Source organism: Passer montanus, unplaced genomic scaffold (genome assembly GCF_014805655.1).
Source record: "Passer montanus isolate IOZ18808 unplaced genomic scaffold, ASM1480565v1 scaffold93, whole genome shotgun sequence".
Classification (NCBI taxonomy): domain Eukaryota; kingdom Metazoa; phylum Chordata; class Aves; order Passeriformes; family Passeridae; genus Passer; species Passer montanus.
Genome location: NW_024374701.1, coordinates 2150911 through 2169704, shown reverse-complemented (window position 1 = coordinate 2169704; position 18794 = coordinate 2150911). Strand labels below are relative to the sequence as shown.

Below are 18794 nucleotides of genomic sequence, written 5' to 3'. Positions count from 1 at the left end.
ATATGCGGGATGTGGGACCCGGGATGCGGGATGTGGGATGCGGGACGCGATATGCGGGATGCGGGACGGGGGATGCGGGGCCGGCTCCGCCCGCGCTCGCCCCCGCCAGGTGTCACTGCTGTTTGGGAAGCGCCGGTGAGCCGCGCTGCGCGGGGCCGCGGTGCGGGCAGCGCACGGACACCGCCCTGCCGGGAGCTGCCGGCTCCGCTGGTCCCAGCCCCGGGGCCGAGGCGGTGCAGACCCCACAGGTGCCCCGGAACCTGCAGGCAGCGGTCTGGGGCACAGGACACAGCGGGCACAGGGGCACAGTGGGCACAGGGCACAGTGGGCACACACTCCCTGGATGGTGCTGGGCACGGCAGGAGCCGCCATCGGGTGTCAGTGGCCAAGCTCAGCCACAGCCCCTTTGCACTATTTTGGCGAGGGCTCTTCCCTCTCTGCGTTCCTCTGCCACCCGTGGCTGTGGGGCAGGGAGAGCCAGGGGATGAGCTGCCCTGGGCTCTCAGCTTTCCTTCCTTCATCACCTAAACTGGTGACTGACAGCTGGTGAGGACCGACCTTGCCTGGCAGTTCCCTCTTCCCCATGTCCTGCCACACCGTGGAGGTGAGCAGGCATTCTGGTCACCTCTCATTGTCAGCACTTTAGTGATATACCTGATTAATTACTGGGATTGTAAACCTCATTATCCACCGAAGTCCTTTCCCCATTGCCAGAGCCCTCAGCTGCCCCCTCCCTTCGATCCAGTTCAGCTCATTCTGCTCCTTCCTTCCTATTCCTGTTCAGATCAGAGAGAGACTTCCCCAGCCTGAGAGAAACAGGGACTAGAAGCTCACACACGGTTATAATCCAATTATACTTCAGAAAACTGCAGTGACAGAAAGCTGATGCTGGTGGGGTGCTGTCCTTTTGTCCAAGTGCCCACACAGAATATTGCATTACAGCTTATCCCCAAAGTGGTGGCACTGGAAAGGCTGATATTTATAGACTGTGGAAGGCTGTAGATTTGTTTAGAAGACCCATCACGGTGGGCAGAATGCTGGATGCTCTGCTGTGGGCTTTTCTCTGGGACTGGGTTGTTTCTACACAAAGACAGGAGCCTGAGTGTCCTGCTCTCGAGGGGAGGGAAAGGGAGGAGGTGACAAGCACCACGTTCATGTGCATGTGCAGGTCTTGGCTGTGATGTGGGGCTGGGCAAGAGACCCCTGGCTTGGGCTGGAACTCAGCGTGAGAGCAAGTGGCAGCAGTGCCAGCCCTGGGAGGGGAGGTGATGCTGCCTGCAGGGTCACAGCTGAGTTTTGGTGTCGAGGTGAAATGCTCAGGCTGAGGTTTGCACCCAGGATACTGAATTTCTCTGTCACCCTGTGGCTTATTTGATGCTTGTCTCCATAAAACCCACCTGACAGCCCACGGACTGCCCTGGGTTTTTGAGGCTCTCCCTGTGTTGGGCAGTGAAGAGGCCAGGGCAGAGCCTCGTGTTTGATCTTCCATTCAAATTGGCGGGGCTCAGAGTGACTGGGTGCTTCATCCACATGAGCTGTGGTGAGTAAATAAACAAGGCTCTGCTTTCAAAGGCTTTCACGACTCATTAACTTCAAAGGAACGGGCTCTCTATTTTCTTAGCAGGTCGGTCATTCCACAGACTTACTCTGGGTGCTGGAGGTGGTGACTGGTCCTGCCAGGACGCTGGGACAGCTGCAGGGCCTGGTGTCACACACAGAGCTGTGGTGAAGGGCAGAGGAACAGCCATGGTCAGTGTTACACCTGAGGAGGAGAACAGGGTGAGTAAACGCATGGGCAAGACTGGTCTGGAGCATTCCCTGCTCCAAAGAGCTGCTCCATGGGTGGCATCCAGCCTGCAGTGTGCTCAGGGCAGCATCAGACAGGGTTTGCCAGCCATGGATGGGTTCCAGATCCCCCTTCTCTGCAGGAGATGGAGGCAGTGGGGTCTCCCTGCCCTGCCCTGCCCTCTCCTGCTGTCTCTCCTGCGTGGTTCCTCTGTCACCGTGCCTACAGGTGCTGGGTGTGAGCAGAGGAGGCTCTGGGTTGCTGCCGTGCCTCCCAGTGCCCGTGCTGGGAGGGAGCTCACCCCTCACGTGGCAGCCCCAGGAATAACTCGGAGCCTTGCATAATCACGGGAAAAATCACTGTCCTGGGATAACCCTCAGTGCCAGGCTGGCTCACCTCATGGGAAGCCCTTTTCCTGAGGGAGCAAAGCCCTGTTATAGCCATATTTATTGGGAGCTGATTTTGGGGTTGATCATGCAGCTCGGCCAAGCTCCTGGACTCGTAGAGAAGGGATGTGCTGCTGGAGCCTCCCTGGAGCTCTTTTCCTCTCCAGCCACAGCACACAGGGAACACAGCCCTGGGCATTGTGGCACCAGCACAGTGGCACCCGTGGAGCCCAGGAGAGAGGTGGCTTGGGACAGGCAGTCCTGCTCCGTGCTGGGGTGTCTGCAGCTGGCAGAGCTGGTCCTGTGCCCCCACATGCCCCAGGCTGTGCCAAGGAGGGTGCTCAGGAGCAGTTCCAGCCACCTGGAGATGGGGTAGGGGTTCCTTTCGGGGTGGGTAAGGGGTTCCTTGCTGGGGGACAGCAGTAGGACATGAGGGCCAGGGGAGCCCGGAGCCCTGCTCCTGGTCCAGCAAAGGCCAGCCTGTGGCTGGTGTTGAGTCCTGGTGACCCCAGCACTTGGCTATGTTAAGAAGATCTTTTATCCTCCAAAAGAGCACAGCTCCCAAAGGCTGAGCAGTCCCCAGGTAGCCCCTGGCTGTCTCCTCGGGCTCTGAGGTGGTAAGAATGCATTTTGGATAGATAGAAATAAGCAGTGAGCTGACCCTTCGATCCGGCCCCACCTCCATAGAAACAGCAGCCAAACAAACAGGCACAGGCAGCCCTGTTAGCAGGGTGACAGCGTGTGCTTGGGTCACCTGTCCCCTGCTTCCAGTGTTAATTGCTCTGTTCCTTCTCAGATTAATTGATGGATTGCTGTGTGGACATGCAGTGCCCGCCTTGTGAGGTGTGTGTAACCCTTTGGCCTCCGTGGCCACCTGGGCACAGACATTGTGGGGACATCCTCCCTCCCACTGGAGCCCACTGGTGCCTGTTGGAGCTGGGCAGCTCCTGCCTGCCAGACGTGGGAAGGGGATCAGGCTGCAGGTTCAACTGCAAGCAGGAGAAAAGGTCAAATAGTGAAATTTAAACCCTGATAGCAGACCTGGGTTTCCAACCAGCAGCTTTTGTGCCTTCCCGAGGCCTTTGCCAGGTGTGGTGCACTGGAAAGAGCTGGTTTCCCATCAGGAGACCCATCCCATGCTGTGGCATCAGCCCAGACCTGGCTCCCTCCCTCCCTTCCTCACCCACCAGAGCGAGAGGCTTCTCCTGGAGCAGCTGGACGTGCCCGAGCACCCAGCTGGAGAGGGATCCCTGCAAATCCAGCTGTGCTAGTCATGGCAGCCACCGGCGGCCAGAAACGGTGCAACAACACCCAAAAATACCCACAGGGCCCCGGTTTCCATCCCCTGCAGAGGCATCTGTGCACGGTGCGTGCGGGAGGGCCGGGGAGCGCGGCCATCAATCTGCAGGGGGCTGACACCTGACAGGCCTGTGGAAAAACACGGCGTGACATCACGCAGAGACACCAGCCCACTGATTCATCTCCCAGGTCAGGGCTGCTTTATTTATAACCAGGGGAGGGTTTGAGGTGGGTTTTTACAGGAGTGGAGCAGCCTGGGCTGCCTGCTGCTCACCCCGGAGCAGCTGCCTTCCCGTGCACACCTCGGCCTCCCCTGGACAATACAGCCCCTGAAACGGGGCTCAGGGGCACCTAAACCAAGCCTAACCCAGCCCTGGAGCCCAGCTGGAGGGACTGATCCCGCTGTGGCACCGTGCACCTTCTCTGGATTCCAGCTGCTTTCTTTGCTCCTGGAGTTTCTCCTCGCCCTCCCCAGCAGACACAGCTCAGCTCCCCCCAAAACACAGCACATCAAGCTTGAAATGTTTTGTGAAACTCTGTCAAGCTTTGGAGGAAAGGGAAGGTGGTCCCCAGGGCAAAAACATTTCTTCTATTTCTTCAATTTCAAAACATTTCCCATTTCGAAAGGCTATTTGTTCTGTGGTTTTTAACATTTTCACTCTGCTTTATAACACAAACCAAAATTGCAGTTAAAATAATATATTCTGAGTTTATCAGTTTGAAGCATTTCAAGCCATCAATTTCTCTAGGTTTTATTTTACAGATAACCTGGAAAGCTTTGGGGTGGGTGATTCTGAATTGGAACAGAAACAGGTTTCAAAATGTTTTGCAAAGGCAGAACTTCATCCCTGTTGCCAAGTGGGAAGTGGCCAAGGGAGAAAAAAAAGCCCTATCAGGTATATCTCTAGCATTGCTTCTAAGTGGAGAATTTTCCCTGTGATTAATGAAAATGGGGAAATGGGGCCAAATCTTTCACTGCTTTGACCGCAAAGCTCGCACCAACACGGCCGGGCCTTGGCTGGAACGACCAGGGTTAATTAGCTCTCTCCTGTCCAGGGATGCGGGAGGGATTTATGTTTCCTTTTCCTCAGGAATATGATCGGTGTCTGAGTATTAAGAATGATCATTTCACTGATGTAAGGCAAATTTCTTATCGTCACTGTAAGGCAGTGAGGGGCAGGCTGTGAGCAGGGGTGTGGGTCAGTGGGTGCCCGACTGAGGTCAGGGTTTAGTGCTGCTGTCATGAGCCCACGCTCAGCCCCTGGGCACAGGGGTCACCTTCTCCTGCCTGGAGGTGACCCACCTGGGCAAAGGTGACCCTTCAGCAGCCTCGCCTCAGGTCCTGGAGAGCACCACAGTACAAGAAAGTTATAAAGCCGTTAGAGACTGTCCAAATGAGGGCCATGAGGATGGTGAAAGGTCTAAAGGAGGCACACGCTGAGATTATTTGCTTTGTTCAGCCGAGCGAGGAGCAGCTCCTGGCTGGTGGCATCCCTGCAGCAGCTCCTGATCAGTTCCCACGGGTGCTCTCTGCCCTTCGAGGCAGGCAGTGCTGTGCCTCCCCAGACCTGACCCATCCTTGCTGCCTGCTCCCTGCTGAAGCCCAGCCTGGTCACTGAGTCCTGATGAAGCTCCACTGAACTGCTTGAGGTACTGCAGCTTAGCACGGTGGGGAGTTTGGAAGGAGAAAGAAAGTGGAATAAACGAGGAAGTGCGGAGAGCCCCAGCATAACTCCAAACTAGGGCAGGAAATGCACCACACATAGCTCTAACCTTATCATCCAGGATGGATTTTAAGTGCTTCTTCAGTGACTCATCATCCCTGAATGGGTTTGAAGGACTGTCTGCCAGAGAGGAAAGGCCAGAGAGCTCAGATCAGATAACAGGTTATTACAAAGCCCTCACGCTGCCCTGGGGCATCTGCCAGGGCAGCAGCCAGGCCTGGGGAGGCACAAAATGTGGCCTCTCAAGGGTGGTTCAGGTGGTCAGGGGGTAGAGAACAGGGCCTCTCTCTCCTCTCACTGATCACAGGATCACAGAACAGTTGGGATGGAAAGGACCTCAAAGATCCTCGTGTTCTGACCCCCTGCCATGGGCAGGGACACTTTCCACTGGAACAGGGTGCTCCATGGCACGTCCAGGCTGGCCAGAAGAATTCCAGGAATGGAGCAAGGTTCGTACCCACTCCTGGCCACTCTCATTCCATGGGCACTCTTGGTGCCTCTTGCCACCTCCAGAAATTTCTTGTGAAGTTTAGTGGCTCCTTGTACCCTGCCTCAGAGTCAGGTGAGGATGGGGGAAAACACAGCCTGAAACACACATTACTGAGCAAAACCACTGCAAAAAGCCCTCTCTGTATTGTGCCTTACATGAAAGATACTGCTGTGGTTCAGAGGTTAACTTTTATCTTAAGCTCAGCTAGAAGCTGAAGAGTTTTAGCATTTTTTAAAATATCAGAAAAATGTGAAAAAAAAGAGATAAATTCTGATCTCTGCTATGTTGGTATTAATGGGGAGAAATTTAATGAAAGTCTGTAGAAGCTTCTGATTTACTCTTGTGTGAGATGGGATAGAAATAGCCCAAAGAATCTCATTGCTGCTGCCCAGATTCAGCTGCACAGTGGAGAGCTATTAATGCTCTGTTTTCTTGCCTTTGGTCAATACATCTTGCAAGGCAGGAGGAAGCTGGATTATGTCTGCGAGTGTCCCAATGTCATGCTATGTTGGATAATGAACTGTGGATAAATTGGATCAGCTTTTCAGCTGCCAGCCTCTCAGAAATCCAACAAGGAGTCAGGGCAGCACGCTGTGCTTTCAGCCTTGCTCTGATAACCTGTGTGCTGCTATTGTGGTGATTCCAGGCTGGAGCAGGTGAAAATCATTGTTAACCTGGAAAACGTACATCTCTCTTTAGCTTGGTGCTTCCCTGTATCTTAAAAATGTCTGGTCTGGTGCAAATCCACTTTTCAAGGAAATAGAGATGTAATGAGAGCGGCCTCTTGCTGAGCTGAATTCAGGCACTGTTTTGACCTGGTTGTTCAGTTAATCCTGGTGGTGAGGGGTGTGACAGGAGAAGCATCCAGCCTCCCTGGAGGAATGCAGAGACCCTGAGACTGGGCACCTAAAGGTTTGTGTTTCCATGGAAATGGAAGGTTTGATCCTTCCAAAAGAGGAATATTGAAAGACCCCCACTCTGTAGCAGGGCTCTCAACCCTGGCAGTGGAGAGGACTCGCCAGCTCCTCTCCTGCCCCTCTGCTGTCCTGCTGGGCACCCCTTCCCTGCCTGTGCCCTGCAGAGCGTGTGCCCAGAGGATCCAGCTCCCCTGGGCTCCAGCCCACTGCTGGTGGTGCTGATGGGGCCCCAGCTCCCCCAGCAGAGCCACTCGCTGTCCCTGCTGCCAGGGCACACCTCGGTGTGGGCAGGGGGTTCAGCAAGTCCTGCTCGTGGTGTGGTGAGGGGACACAGGCTGCTGGATTAGCTCCATTCCAGAGGCTGCAGCCTCTGCCCCTGGGGTGCTCTGGAGGCGGCTGCAAAGCTGGGGCCAGCTTGAATACCGAGGAGCCTCAATCATAGGAATCTTCACATTATTTCTGTTGGAAGGGAACTTAAATCTCACCTCCTTGCAAGCCCTGCTGTGGGCAGGACACCTTCCACTGGACCAGTTTGCTCGAAGCCCTGTCCAGCCACCCTTGGACACTTCCAGGGATGGGGCATCCACAGTTTCTCTGGGAAACGTGTGCCAGGGCATTTTTGCACAGATAATTTCTTCCCAACATCTACTCTAAATCCTGATTTTTCGGTTAAAACCGGCTCCCTCTGTCCCTGTGCAAAGCCCCGTGGCTGGCAGGGCGCTGAGCCCGTTCCGGGGTCCAGGGCAGCCCAGCCCCGCGCTTTCATCGCGGTTTGAAAACCCCGCAGGCTCCGAGCCCGGGGGCCGCGGTGGGCAGGGGTGTCTGTATTTTCATTGGAGCTCCCGGGAGCGTAATCCTGTTAAGGGCTGAGCGTCTGATTCAGCTGTCCTGCTATATGGCTAATCCTGCCAGCGGGAGCGCGCATTGTCCCGGCCGCGCTGCCAGCCGCGCTGCTCCCTCGGGAAGCGAGCCCCCAGAAAACCTGGGAATTGTGCGGGGCTGTGTGGGCTCCTTTGAACTCTGCTGAGCCGCTCGGCCCCCCGGGCACGGCGGGCACCCCGGCCAGAGCACGGCAAATTCCGCCTTTGATCCCTTTGTGCGCTTTGGGGGCTCTGCTGCTCAATAGATCGCAGCCAGGGAGTTAATTTACTCATTATCCCTACATTTGCCAGGATTTAAATGCCGTTTTCGCGCACGTCCTCCCTTCATTTGTGTGATTTCCCCTTATTTCGAGGACTACTGCCCTCCTGCCGGGGCTGGGTCTCGCAGGCAGGACAGCCAGGTGGGGTCGGTGTCACTCCTGGCTGCCTTGGCTGGGCTGAAAATGCTCTTAAAAAATAAGATTGCTACAGAAAAAGCCATTTTAGTTGCAAAAAAATTTTGATAACATGTGGGTTTGCCTACTTCTCCACTGAAAAAATAAAAATAATCCAGTGCTGATGAATAAGAAATATGTGGATAGAGGTGGTAATAAAATGGGTGGGTTCTTCTGGTAACTGTGAGGGTGTGGAGATCCACGGTGCCAGGGACACTGAAGGTTTCACTGTGCACCAGCCTTGCACTGGGTTCATTTTGGCCATTTGGTGAAATTTGGCCACAGCCCTTCTGTTGAGCAGATGCTCCAGGAATGCCCATTTCATCACTTCCCACTATAACCTGAGACAGTGAATCTGGGGTTAAAAGCCTGAAGGAAAGCTGATAAATGTGTATAATATAAACTATTGAAGACTAAAAAATTCTGAAAACACTGGAGAAAGTAAATACAATAAATTTGGGGCGACATTTCTCTTCCTATCTCAGGTTTTCCAGCAACAGCTTTCCAGCCCTGTCAGAGCCCAGAACTCCACGTCACCTCCAGACAGGGTGGGCTGGAGGAGATGGATGGGTGCCCTTGGCCACTGCTTTGGTCTGTGTGGAGTATGTTGTGGCTATGCAAAGCATGGTGAGGGCTTTTTGCTGTCTTACCTGGCTTTTTTTGATGACCAATTCCCCCTTGGCTGTCGAAATCCTGCCTACCAAACCTGTCCCTGCCCAGGGCTGTGGGGCTGGCAGCGGGCACTGTGCTCTGGGTCCCTTCTGGTGCCACTCGCAGTCACAGGGGTTTTGTGAAGATGCTGAGATGCCTCCAGGGCCCTGCTGTGTGCACTCACCATGGTCCTGTTTACCCAGCAGCGCCAGGGCACTCAGCCCTTTGTCAGGGTGGGTTGCTCCACGTTTGCTGGCTGCCGTGTGAGGCTGTCAGCCCCTGGGGCCCGGGCTGAGCTGCCCAGGGCCTTGGGATGAGCATCCAAGTGACCCCCAGGCACGCAGCCTCCCGCGGGGCCGGCGCTTGGCTCCCCACCAACCTCCCTCCTCATAATTTTGCCTGAATGCTTTGCAAATCAGCCAGCAACCAATTTATCCCTGAAGGATTTTGGAGATGTCACTGTGGGAATGTTAGACCCACGTGAAGCACATGTAGCCACATCCTCCCCGAGCACTCCTGGTTGCTCACTGCCCACCCGGGTGCCTGGCTTCTGAGCTCTCCGGAGGGGCACAGGCACTGTAAGGTGATCACACAGTTCTGAACGAAGGAGCAGCTCGTAGGAAGACCTTTGCCTCTCACAAACAGCCCTCTGTGGCCAGCGAAGGGCTGCCCACACTCTGCTCCCAGCACATTGCTCCCCCCTGCCCTGTAGCAGCCTTGGCAGCCTGTCACTCCCCGGGCACACGGGCACAGCTACGGGCTGGTGCAAAGGGCTGTTTCAGTCCCCCCTGCCCTGTAGCAGCCTTGGCAGCCTGTCACTCCCCGGGCACACGGGCACAGCTGGTGCAAAGGGCTGTTTCAACAGGCACGGGGCATGTTCCTGAGTGGCTGACTGTGGGGATAATCCCCCAGTCTGGGAGGTTTGGCATCCCAGCCGCTGGGAAATAAAAGGCAGGCGTGGTGGTGGCTGTGTCTGTCCTGGTGGCTGTGTCTGTCTGTCCTGGTGGCTGTGTCTGTCCTGCACTGACTGACTGTGCCCGCGCTGGTCACCTGCTCCTGGGCAATTCTGACCTTGTGTACTTTCAAATCCCGAGTGCAACCTGAGTCCAGAGCGGGTAGAACCAGCAGGTGGTGAGGGTGAGGCTGGCAGCAGGAGCGTGACACCATTCCTGAAATGGTGCCCTTGACACCCCTCGTTTCTTGGATGTCCCGAGCCTTGGAAGGACAGGCTGGCGTGTGCTGGGGGACGAGCTGCTGGCCTGGCTGCTCTCCACGGGCTCTGGGAGGAGAGTTCTCCTCTGGGTGCTGCTTTTCTCCAGCAGTGGTCCCTGTCTGACCCCATCCCTGCTTCCTGCAGTGGCGCTTCCAGGGCCGGGCTGCCAGCCTGGCCCTGCGCTGGAATTCCCGTTACGGTGTCTGCAGCCAGTTCCCATCTGTTCCTTCATTCATGTGATTAATCTGCCAAAGAAATTCCTGATGTAAACACAGCATTATCAGAATTTACTCCGGACTTGGCCCCTGGATTCCCTGCCAGCTTTTGCTGGAATTGCACTTCTGCTACAGCAACTCTTCAGTGCAAACAAAGCAGGCGCAGCAGGGCGGGAGGCCGGGGCGGGCTGGGATGCTGCGGGTCAGCCCGGGAGAGGCTGCGGGTGCGATCCTACAGGGATCAGCTGTTCCAGGGCAGCCAGGAGGCAGGAATGCCGCGGCCGCTGGAATGTTTCAGCATGCTGGAGCGAGAAAGACCCGCTGCGATCGCGGCCGCGCTCCCTGCGCTGCCCGCAGGCTCTGGCAGCGGCTCCCAGCAGGAGCCCCAGGGACAGGCCCCGCTCCGGGGACCCCACACGGGCCGGGACAGACCCCGGGGGTCCCGGCGGACAGCGGAGAGAGGCTGGGCAGCCCGCTCGGTGCCCGCTGCTGCGGCTCGGGACGGACAGACGGACAGACGGACAGCGCGGGGCGGACGCGGGGCGCGGCGGAGCCGGGGACGGACCCGCAGCGCTACCTGCTGGCTACGGGCCCGGCTGGCCCGGCTGGGTACCGGCCGGGCTCTGTGCTGGGTACTGACCCGGCTGGGTACCGGCCCGGCTCGGTACCGGCCGGGCTCTGTGCTGGGTACGGGCCCGGCTCGTCCCGGCCCGGCTCGGTCCCGGCCCGGCTCGGTCCCGGCCCGCGGGAGGGGCGCACACCTGCGGGAGATGCGCCGGGTGCCAGCTCTGAGACCCCGGCCCGGCAGGGGATGGGGGTCGCAGCGAGCATCAGGAGATGCCCCGCGTTACCTCTCTGAGCTCTGGCTGTCAGCATCACGTAGTGAGGTGTTACAGGGGAGCCTCCAACATGCTGCTTTTCTGCTGAAATAATTGCGTCTTGACGTGGGTTTGTGGCAAAGGGCTTTTGAGAGATGCTGGCAAGAGCCAGTGCCACATGGACTGGAGTGGGACGAGGACTGTCCCTCGGGCACAGGTGAGGTGGGTCATGGGCTGACCCTCGCAGGAATTTCCCTCTTTAACGTGATGTTAAAGTGATGCTTGTGGGTGTGCAGTTTTGTGTAGAGCTGTTTGCACCTACCAAAAACTCTGCTAATGCAAATAGCCAAAAGGCTCCCAGTTGTTTATTTCCTGGGCAGGGGTAAAACACTGCAGCCTCTGTGTCCAGGGTGCTGGGATCAGGATGCTGCAGGGTCACAGGAAGTCTCTCATGGAAGGTGTTTTTCAAAAGACACAAGTTTCCCCCTGGAGCAGCTGTGGAATATTTCAATGTATAAAGTAATTTTCCCAGCTATTTTGTCAAAGAGAAGTTTTTAATATAGATTATCTTCCAACTTTATAGAGCTTTTATCTCCTTTTTCATTCCGTGGAAGAAAAAGTCACTTCCCACTTGCTCCCCCAGCAGCATTCCAGCTGGGATGGCTCTCCCACACCCCGCTGTCAGTGCCCTGTCCTCTGCACGATCTGCTCGGGCCTTGCAGAGCCCCGAGGCTGTTTGTGCACCAGGGCACCGTGACCCTTCCTGCTGGCTGTGTCTGGGGGGATAAGAACCTGCCCACGCTCAGCAGGGGCAGAAACTCACCCTGCATCCAGCTGGGTCTCCATCCTGTCTTCTCCCAGATCTCATCCTGCTCAGGGGGCTGCAGGAGGGGTCCCAGTGCCCCTGCCCTGCTCCGGGGGGCTGCAGGAGGGGTCCCAGTGCCCCTGCCCTGCTCCGGGGGGCTGCAGGAGGCAGCCCCAGGGCTGCTGCCCTGCCCCAGGGCCCGGAGGGGCGGGCAGGGCAGGATCCCAGCTCCCACAACAGTCCGCAGCCATCACTCGCGCGCGCGAGCTCTGTGTTTGTTTTTGTAATCCCCCTTTTTTTTAATTGTGATTTTAGCGGTGGTGAAAGGTGCTGGATTGACAGGCTGTGGAGACGGAAGGGCCTCTGAACTCCACAGAAGTTTACATTTACAAAGGACACAGAGAATAAATAGAAGACAGTGTTTAGAGTCCTCTGTAGACACTTCAGACTTGCTTATAATTCTGCAGCAATTCCATCACCTCCAAAGTGATTGATGCTCTCTATAAAGTCTTGCCTTAAAACATTTTCCTATGTGTCAGGGGAAGAAGTTTATTACACTTTACTGAAAGGGCAGGATTTGTCTTGAGCTGAAGGCTGAGTCCTTCCCAGCCCTATCCCCAGGAGAAAAAATAATCAGAGTGCTGGAAAAAAGGAGCCTGACCCAAGGCAGGCGTGTGGTTTGTGGTTAGCCAGGTCGAGTGCTGGGTGTGGGGATGGAGCTCTCCCTGAGTGCTCCAAACAGGCCAGGAGTAACAGATTTTCATCAAACTGTTGTTTGCTAAAAGCTTACATTTTCTTTCAGTGGAAACATGAGATGAATTTGCTTTTGACAAAGAGAAAATCTCTTTTCTTGTTTTAATTAAATCACCAAATACATTGAGAAGAGACTGCTTTGGGATAGAGCTGCTTGTGCTCTGATAAAAGCAGCAGAGATCACAGGTCTAAATCTCATTCTATATTTCCACTGCAGCAGTTGTTTTGTTTTCTTTCTAGCATGGAAAATTCAGAGCAAGGTAATGCTTTTTCTCCCTGTGCCAGGGCATTCCCAGGGCCGTGGCACCATGGGGCTCTGGGGGTCAGGGCTGTGACATCCCTGGGGACAGGGCTGTGACACCCCCGGGGTCAGGGCTGTGACACCCCCGGGGTCAGGGCTGTGACACCCCCGGGGTCAGAGCTGTGACACCCCCGGGGACAGGGCTGTGACACCCCCGGGGACAGGGCTGTGACACCTCTGGGGACAGGGCTGTGACACCCCCGGGGTCAGAGCTGTGACACCCCCGGGGTCAGAGCTGTGACACCCCTGGGGTCAGGGCTGTGACATCCCCGGGGGCAGGGCTGTGACACCCCTGGGGACAGGGCTGTGACACCCCTGTGAGCAGGGCTGGGTGCTGCCGTGCAGCCACGGCCACTGGTGCTGATTTATCGCTGACCCACCCGCAAGGCATCAGCTGTGTCTGCCTGCGTTTAATCTCCACTTCGGTGTCGAGGGAGAGCCCGATGTCAGCTCAGTTAATTGTCTGCTAAAGACTCTGCTCCTTCCTTCTTTCGTGCCGGATTCACCTTTTCTCTTTTCCTTTCTGCAATGCCCTCAGGTAAAAGACAAACGGCAACATATAAAAAATGACCCGAGTCCCTTAATTTGAACCAGAGGAGACAATAACAGTCTGGAGACAGAGCTGGATTTATCTTCTCTCTGCGATGGAGGCCCCTCCTCCCGATGGCTGTGGGATGGAGCGAGCAGCATCTGAAGCAAATTGAGGGTAACCTTTCATTCCACGGGGATCTTCCAGCAGGGTTTGCCGGTCCCAGGGACATCTGCAGCCCTCATGCTGGATTTTGGCAGCCTCTGAGCCCATTGTCAGCCAGTTCCACTGCATTAACTGGTAATGGACAGAGGGATGTCTGCCAAGTGGGCCCATGCCGTGGAGCCACGCGGGGCTGGGAGTCTGGCCCCGGGCATGGGACAGTGACAGAGCTCGGGCAGCTCTTGGCTGAGGACTCACACCGAGGGCCTTTCCACGGTCTGTTCATCCCCCCAAACTGCAGCATTTTCCTTCTCTGTGCTGTTTTCCCCCCGGGTGCCTGGAGCGGCTCAGGGAGGAGCTGGGAAAGCAACCAGGGGCTCGCCCTGACGGCTCATTCAGGGGACTTTTCCTTCTTGTGTCCAGCAACATGGAAAAACGAGAGTGATGCGTATCAAAAAGAGGAGCAGGGAATCTCTGGCTTAGTGGAGCTGGACCAGCAGCTCAGCAGGAGAAGCCAAGTGTCAGACTCACAATGCTTGTGCTGCATTCAGTGTTTACGGGGTTTGCAATTAGCTTGTCCATATTTTGAGGTGCTTTCTGTGCCTCAGTCATGGCTTGGTTGCTGTTACAAACTCGCTTTTATGTCCACACTGATTCCATACCAGTCCACTGCCCTCCTGACCATTCCCTTCCCTTCAGTTCTCCAGCTCATTTTCTGATTTGTGATCAAAATCATACAGTGACCAAGGAGTGTGATCAGGACCCTTTATAAAACCTTTAATTGCATTTCATAACCTCTTTCCCTAAACCACCTTCAGTGTGTTTAGAAACTTCCTCTGCCTTGTTTCCTGTTTTGGGTTTGTGCTGTGCAGGGCCAGGAGCTGGACTTGATGGCCCTCGTGGGCTCCTTGCAGCCCAGCATGTTCTGTGATTCCATAATTCCATGATTTGTCGTGCCTCAGCTGATGGACAGGTCAGTGAAGTGTCAGCCCCATCCCTGACCATGGGAAGCAGCCTTGGGTGCTCTGGAGGGTGCCCATCAGTAGGTTCAGCGTCTTCACAGAATCCCTGCTGAAGCCCTGATAAATCCCTGCTGCAATTTTTTTTAGAAGATTCCTGCAGCTCTTGCTGCCTTTCAGGGATTGTTTGTTTGGTTTTAGCACAATATAAGCAAACTGGGGATTGGAGGAAATTGCAGAGCCCCCAGCAAAGTCCCTGACTCCTATGGAGGAGTGTTTGCACACAAACAGTGATGACAAAGTCGTGGCTTCATCCCTGGGATGTGAAGGGTGCACGGAGGGATTTCATCCCCTAGATGAACAGCTTTTCATTCCCATCCCTCAAATCCAAGCAAGGAAGGAAGGAAGGAAGGAAGGAAGGAAGGAAGGAAGGAAGGCTGGTAAAAGCCTCTGTCCTGGGATTTTGGCTGCCAGCCTGGTACCAGCAGGGATTCAGATTGTCTGGTTCAGGGTGAGCCCAGCACCGTGCTGTGGGTTCTGTGGGTGCTGTGACAGTGCCAGAACATCAGCAGCAGGACATGGCCCTCCCTGTGTCACCTCGGGCAAGCAGAAAAACAAACAAACCCAGGCTAATGGCCAAAGCATCTTCTGGGGGACGTGCAACATCCCAACTTTATTTAAAAAAATAAGGAAAAAAGTAAATTTTCTCTGTCAGAGTGCAGCTATCAGCACGCAATGGCACTTACAAATATTATAAACAACGGTGTCAGTTTATAGGGCTGCAGACGTTTTGCGGTGGCTCGCTCAGCTTCCCTCTGCCCAGCGGGCTGGAAGCAGGGCAGGACGGCCAGGACGAGCCTGGGGAATGGGGGACAGGCAGAAGGGTTTGTGCAGACACTGGGTTCCTCCGTGCCCCGCCGCCCCGGCACCGGAGCCGCTCCGCTCGCAGCCCAGGCGGGACGGGCCCGGCTCCCGGAGCCGCCCCGGCGCTCCTCCCGGCGTGCCGCTCCTTTTCTCCCACCTCAGCACTTTCCCTGCCGGCAGCCCCGTCAGCGGCAGGCTGTAAATCAGAGCCCAGGCCTGTGTGGCCGCGCTCTCAGCCGGGGAGCACGCTGCTCTCAGGGCTGGGGAGGAATTATCTCGGCAGCGAGGGAAACCGCCCTGGCGTGCGCTCCCGCTGCCCTTGCCGCTCGCTGCTGCGCTTCCCCGCAGGCTCAGCTGCCGTGGGAAGGGCTTTTCCCGGCTCGGGGGGGATGCCGGGCAGAGCATCCCCGCTCCCCGCGGCTGCTGCGCTCAGGAGCGGAGGGGTCTGCTCCCTGCTGCTCCACAGCGCTGAATCCCACCCAAAGCCGCTTCATTCTGCGCGCTCGGGGCTGCAGAGCGCGTGCTGGAGCTGCACTGCTGGCGCTGCACTGCTGGCGCTGCTGCTCTCACCTGGCAGACGGAGCGAGCGAGGCACGCCCTGCAGCGCTCGCACACGGGGAGGCCGAGGATTTATCAGATCAGTACGTGACTGACAGATAAGGGACTCCCACAGAGCAAAGACAAGAGCAGGGGAGCCACAAAGCTCCGAGCTTGGACCTGAATCAAGGAATTCACAGCCCCTCTTGTTCAGGCAGGTTATAGCAGAAAATTTGCCAAATCAACCGAATGCCATAAAAACTTTCTTGAGGAAGGGTTGGGGCAGAGATGGGTTTATTAAAAACACACACCAATAGCCCCGTGTCCCACCCTGGTATTTATGAGATGCACGTGGAGGGTGTTGATAGCAGAGGCATTTTTGGAAGTCAGTAAAACAGAAAAAGAGATTCCTCTTGGTGAGGAGGGGTGGTGACTTTGAACGCATTGAGGGCAATGAAGGAGATCATTCCATTGTTCTAAGATTTCCATAACTCACTGTGCTTAAGCACATAAAAATGTAGACATTCTGGCAATAAAGTTTGGGTAATTTTTGAGTATGAATCAAAAATCTCTCCCTCGTGCTCCCCTCCCCCTTGCTCTGCCTTTTGTTGTTGCTGCAGGCGCTGCCCCCCCGCTCGCCCGCTCCACCCCATGGCCTCACGAATGGAAAAATGTCTTCAGCAGAACCCTCCCAGCTCCTCATTCCCTAATCTGCAGCATCTGTGCCCAGCCCCGACGCCCTTCCCAGCTCACGCTCACGGGCACGTGCAGGTCCAGCTTTTCCTGCCAGGCAGCTCGGCAGGTGGAGGTGGCACTGCGCCAGCAGCCTGGTGGTGTCACCTGTGGTGGTGTCACCTGTGGTGGTGCCACCTGTCACCTCTGTGCTGGGGCTCCGCTGCCTGGGCAGGGTGAGGGTCCCTCAGGCAGAACTGCTGCAGGGCCAGAGCCACAGCCCAGCAGGTGCCTGCCTGCTCTTTGCTGTCCTTTGCAGGCCAGAGAGGTCAGCTTCGGGTTGTTTTTATTTCTTTCTGTCTTGCCCTGTGGTTTTAGCCCGCTCCAGGGATGAAAAGTTCAGAGCCTTGAGCCGTGCTGACGGAGCCGTGGTGGCACAGGGTGGGAATTCCATCCTGCCCTGAGTCTGAGTGCTCACACTCCTTCCTCAGGGCTCCCAGCAGACCTCGCACTGCACCTCTGGGCTTGTTCCTTTTTGTCCTTCCCCTTTTCCTCTCTCTCTCTCTTTTTTTTTTTTCTTTTTTTTTCAGCGAACAACTTTATTTCCCACTTTGACATTTTCCAGACCCACCTGGGAGCCTGCTTGCCAGAAGGAGAAATGGCACAAGAGGAAATACATCTTCACAGCCTTGAGAGAGGAGAAGGTTGGAATCCGAGTCCATAAACAGCGTTGCTGTGCAGTGAGCAAAGACAGAGCAGGTTGGGCTCTGGAGAGTGTAACCCCACCTCTGCTGCTCCACTGCCAATTAAAAATAAAGAAGTGGAACTTGTTTGTTTTTCCCTCTCAGACCGGGGATGCTGTGCAAGGAAAACCCCTTTGAGAATGGGGAGCTTTTCTCTTGGGGCCTCCTGGGACACACAATGGCTCTGACCTGGCCTGGCTCCCTGGACCTGTCAAGAGCCGCTATGGAAAATTCCCATTTCTGCCCCAAACCATCAGCCCAGCTCCTTCCACTACCCTAAATGGGCCACCAGTGCACAACCCCTGTGTCCTTGTCCCCAGCTGTGAGCTGTGTTCTCCTCCTGCCACTGCCCTGCCTCAGCTTCAACCAGGCAGCACTGCAGAGGTTTAGCTTTCATTTGAACAGGTTTCTCTGGCTTTGCAGAAGGCAGGTTACTGAGGGATGGCAGTGAGGTGCTGCACAGCTGCTTCCTTCAGTGCATTTCTTCTGAGCACTGTCAGTGTCCATGCTGACAGCTCAGAAAACGTGGGGAAATCAATCAGACACACTGCTGCTTTATTTTATAATGCTCAGTGCCTGATGTTGATTGAAGCTCCTTCCCAGTGTTTTAATGCTGACACCTGGTCACCCAGGGCTGTCCCCAGCAGTGAATTACCCGAGTGCAGAGCACCATTTACTCTCCCACCTTGGCTCACCGGAGCACAGAGCATTTTTCTGTTCCTGGAATTGCCAGGATCACCTGTGCACTTGTCCTGGGAAACTCTGGAGTGATGGATATGGCCCGGGCAGGGAGGAAGAGCTGCAGGGCTCCCACAGCCCATCCCCACAGCCCTCGCCCTCCTGCCCCACCACAACTTTCATCCCTTCACCCTTTTTTTCTGACTCACTGAGCAACAACTGTCATGTTTATACTCTTCCCCCCCAGTCCTGCTCTGCTTCAAGGATTAAGCTTTCATCCTTCATTATGAGCTTCTCCCCCAGGCAACTTTTTCCACGAAGAAAAAGGAATTTCTGGGATTTTGCTTTTAAGAGATTATGTTACTAAGCGTGTGTGTGTTTGTGCCGAGGTGAGGAGCTTTCCCACACACACGGGTGATCTCACGTCCTGGGGCAGTGTGAGTGGGGTGCTGTGGGGGGACGGGTCCCTGGCGTGCCCTTCCTCCCCTTGTGCTCCTGCATCCTCCTCTCCCCTCAGAGTGGGGCACCCACGAGGGGTCCATGGCCCTGTGATGTTCCCCTGGGGTCAGGGTGGATCCCCCCACCACACTGGTGTGTGTCACCCCTCTGGGATGAGGGATACAGGACGGGCATCCCTGGGGATCTGCGGTCTCATCCTGGCTCCCTAATTTGGGGGCCATTTGAGCCAGAACCACCAAATACACCAAGGCTGAGCTGGGGCTTTCCCCGTCTCCAGCACCACGAGGGTGCCCCTGGGGGGCTCAGGGCTCGGCAGAGCTGGGAGCACCCCCTTTGCCTGGGGGGCAAGCCCTGGCCTCGCTGAGCTCCCACGGAACCTCAGCTGCTCACAGGGAGCTGAGAGCGCGCCTGGAGGCTCGGCCAGCCCAGGGCTTGGCTGCACAGTGACTGCTGAGCAAGGTTGTGCTTTCATTGGCAGCAGCTCGTGTTATTAAATCCTTTTCAGGAGCTCATCGAAG

General features: G+C 55.9%; 1 long non-coding RNA gene across 2 annotated transcripts; it reads left to right on the top strand.

The window, feature by feature from the left end:
* The first annotated feature begins 1213 nt into the window (after positions 1-1213).
* On the top strand, positions 1214-17226 carry LOC120495895. 2 transcript variants are annotated; one of them, XR_005626174.1, is made up of 4 exons: positions 1214-1540; positions 1622-1779; positions 13212-13379; positions 17022-17226. It is a non-coding gene; the product is annotated as an uncharacterized LOC120495895 (long non-coding RNA). The 2 variants fall into 2 exon arrangements; XR_005626175.1 differs by having other exon boundaries at positions 1479-1540; positions 1625-1779.
* Positions 17227-18794: the final 1568 nt, after the last annotated feature.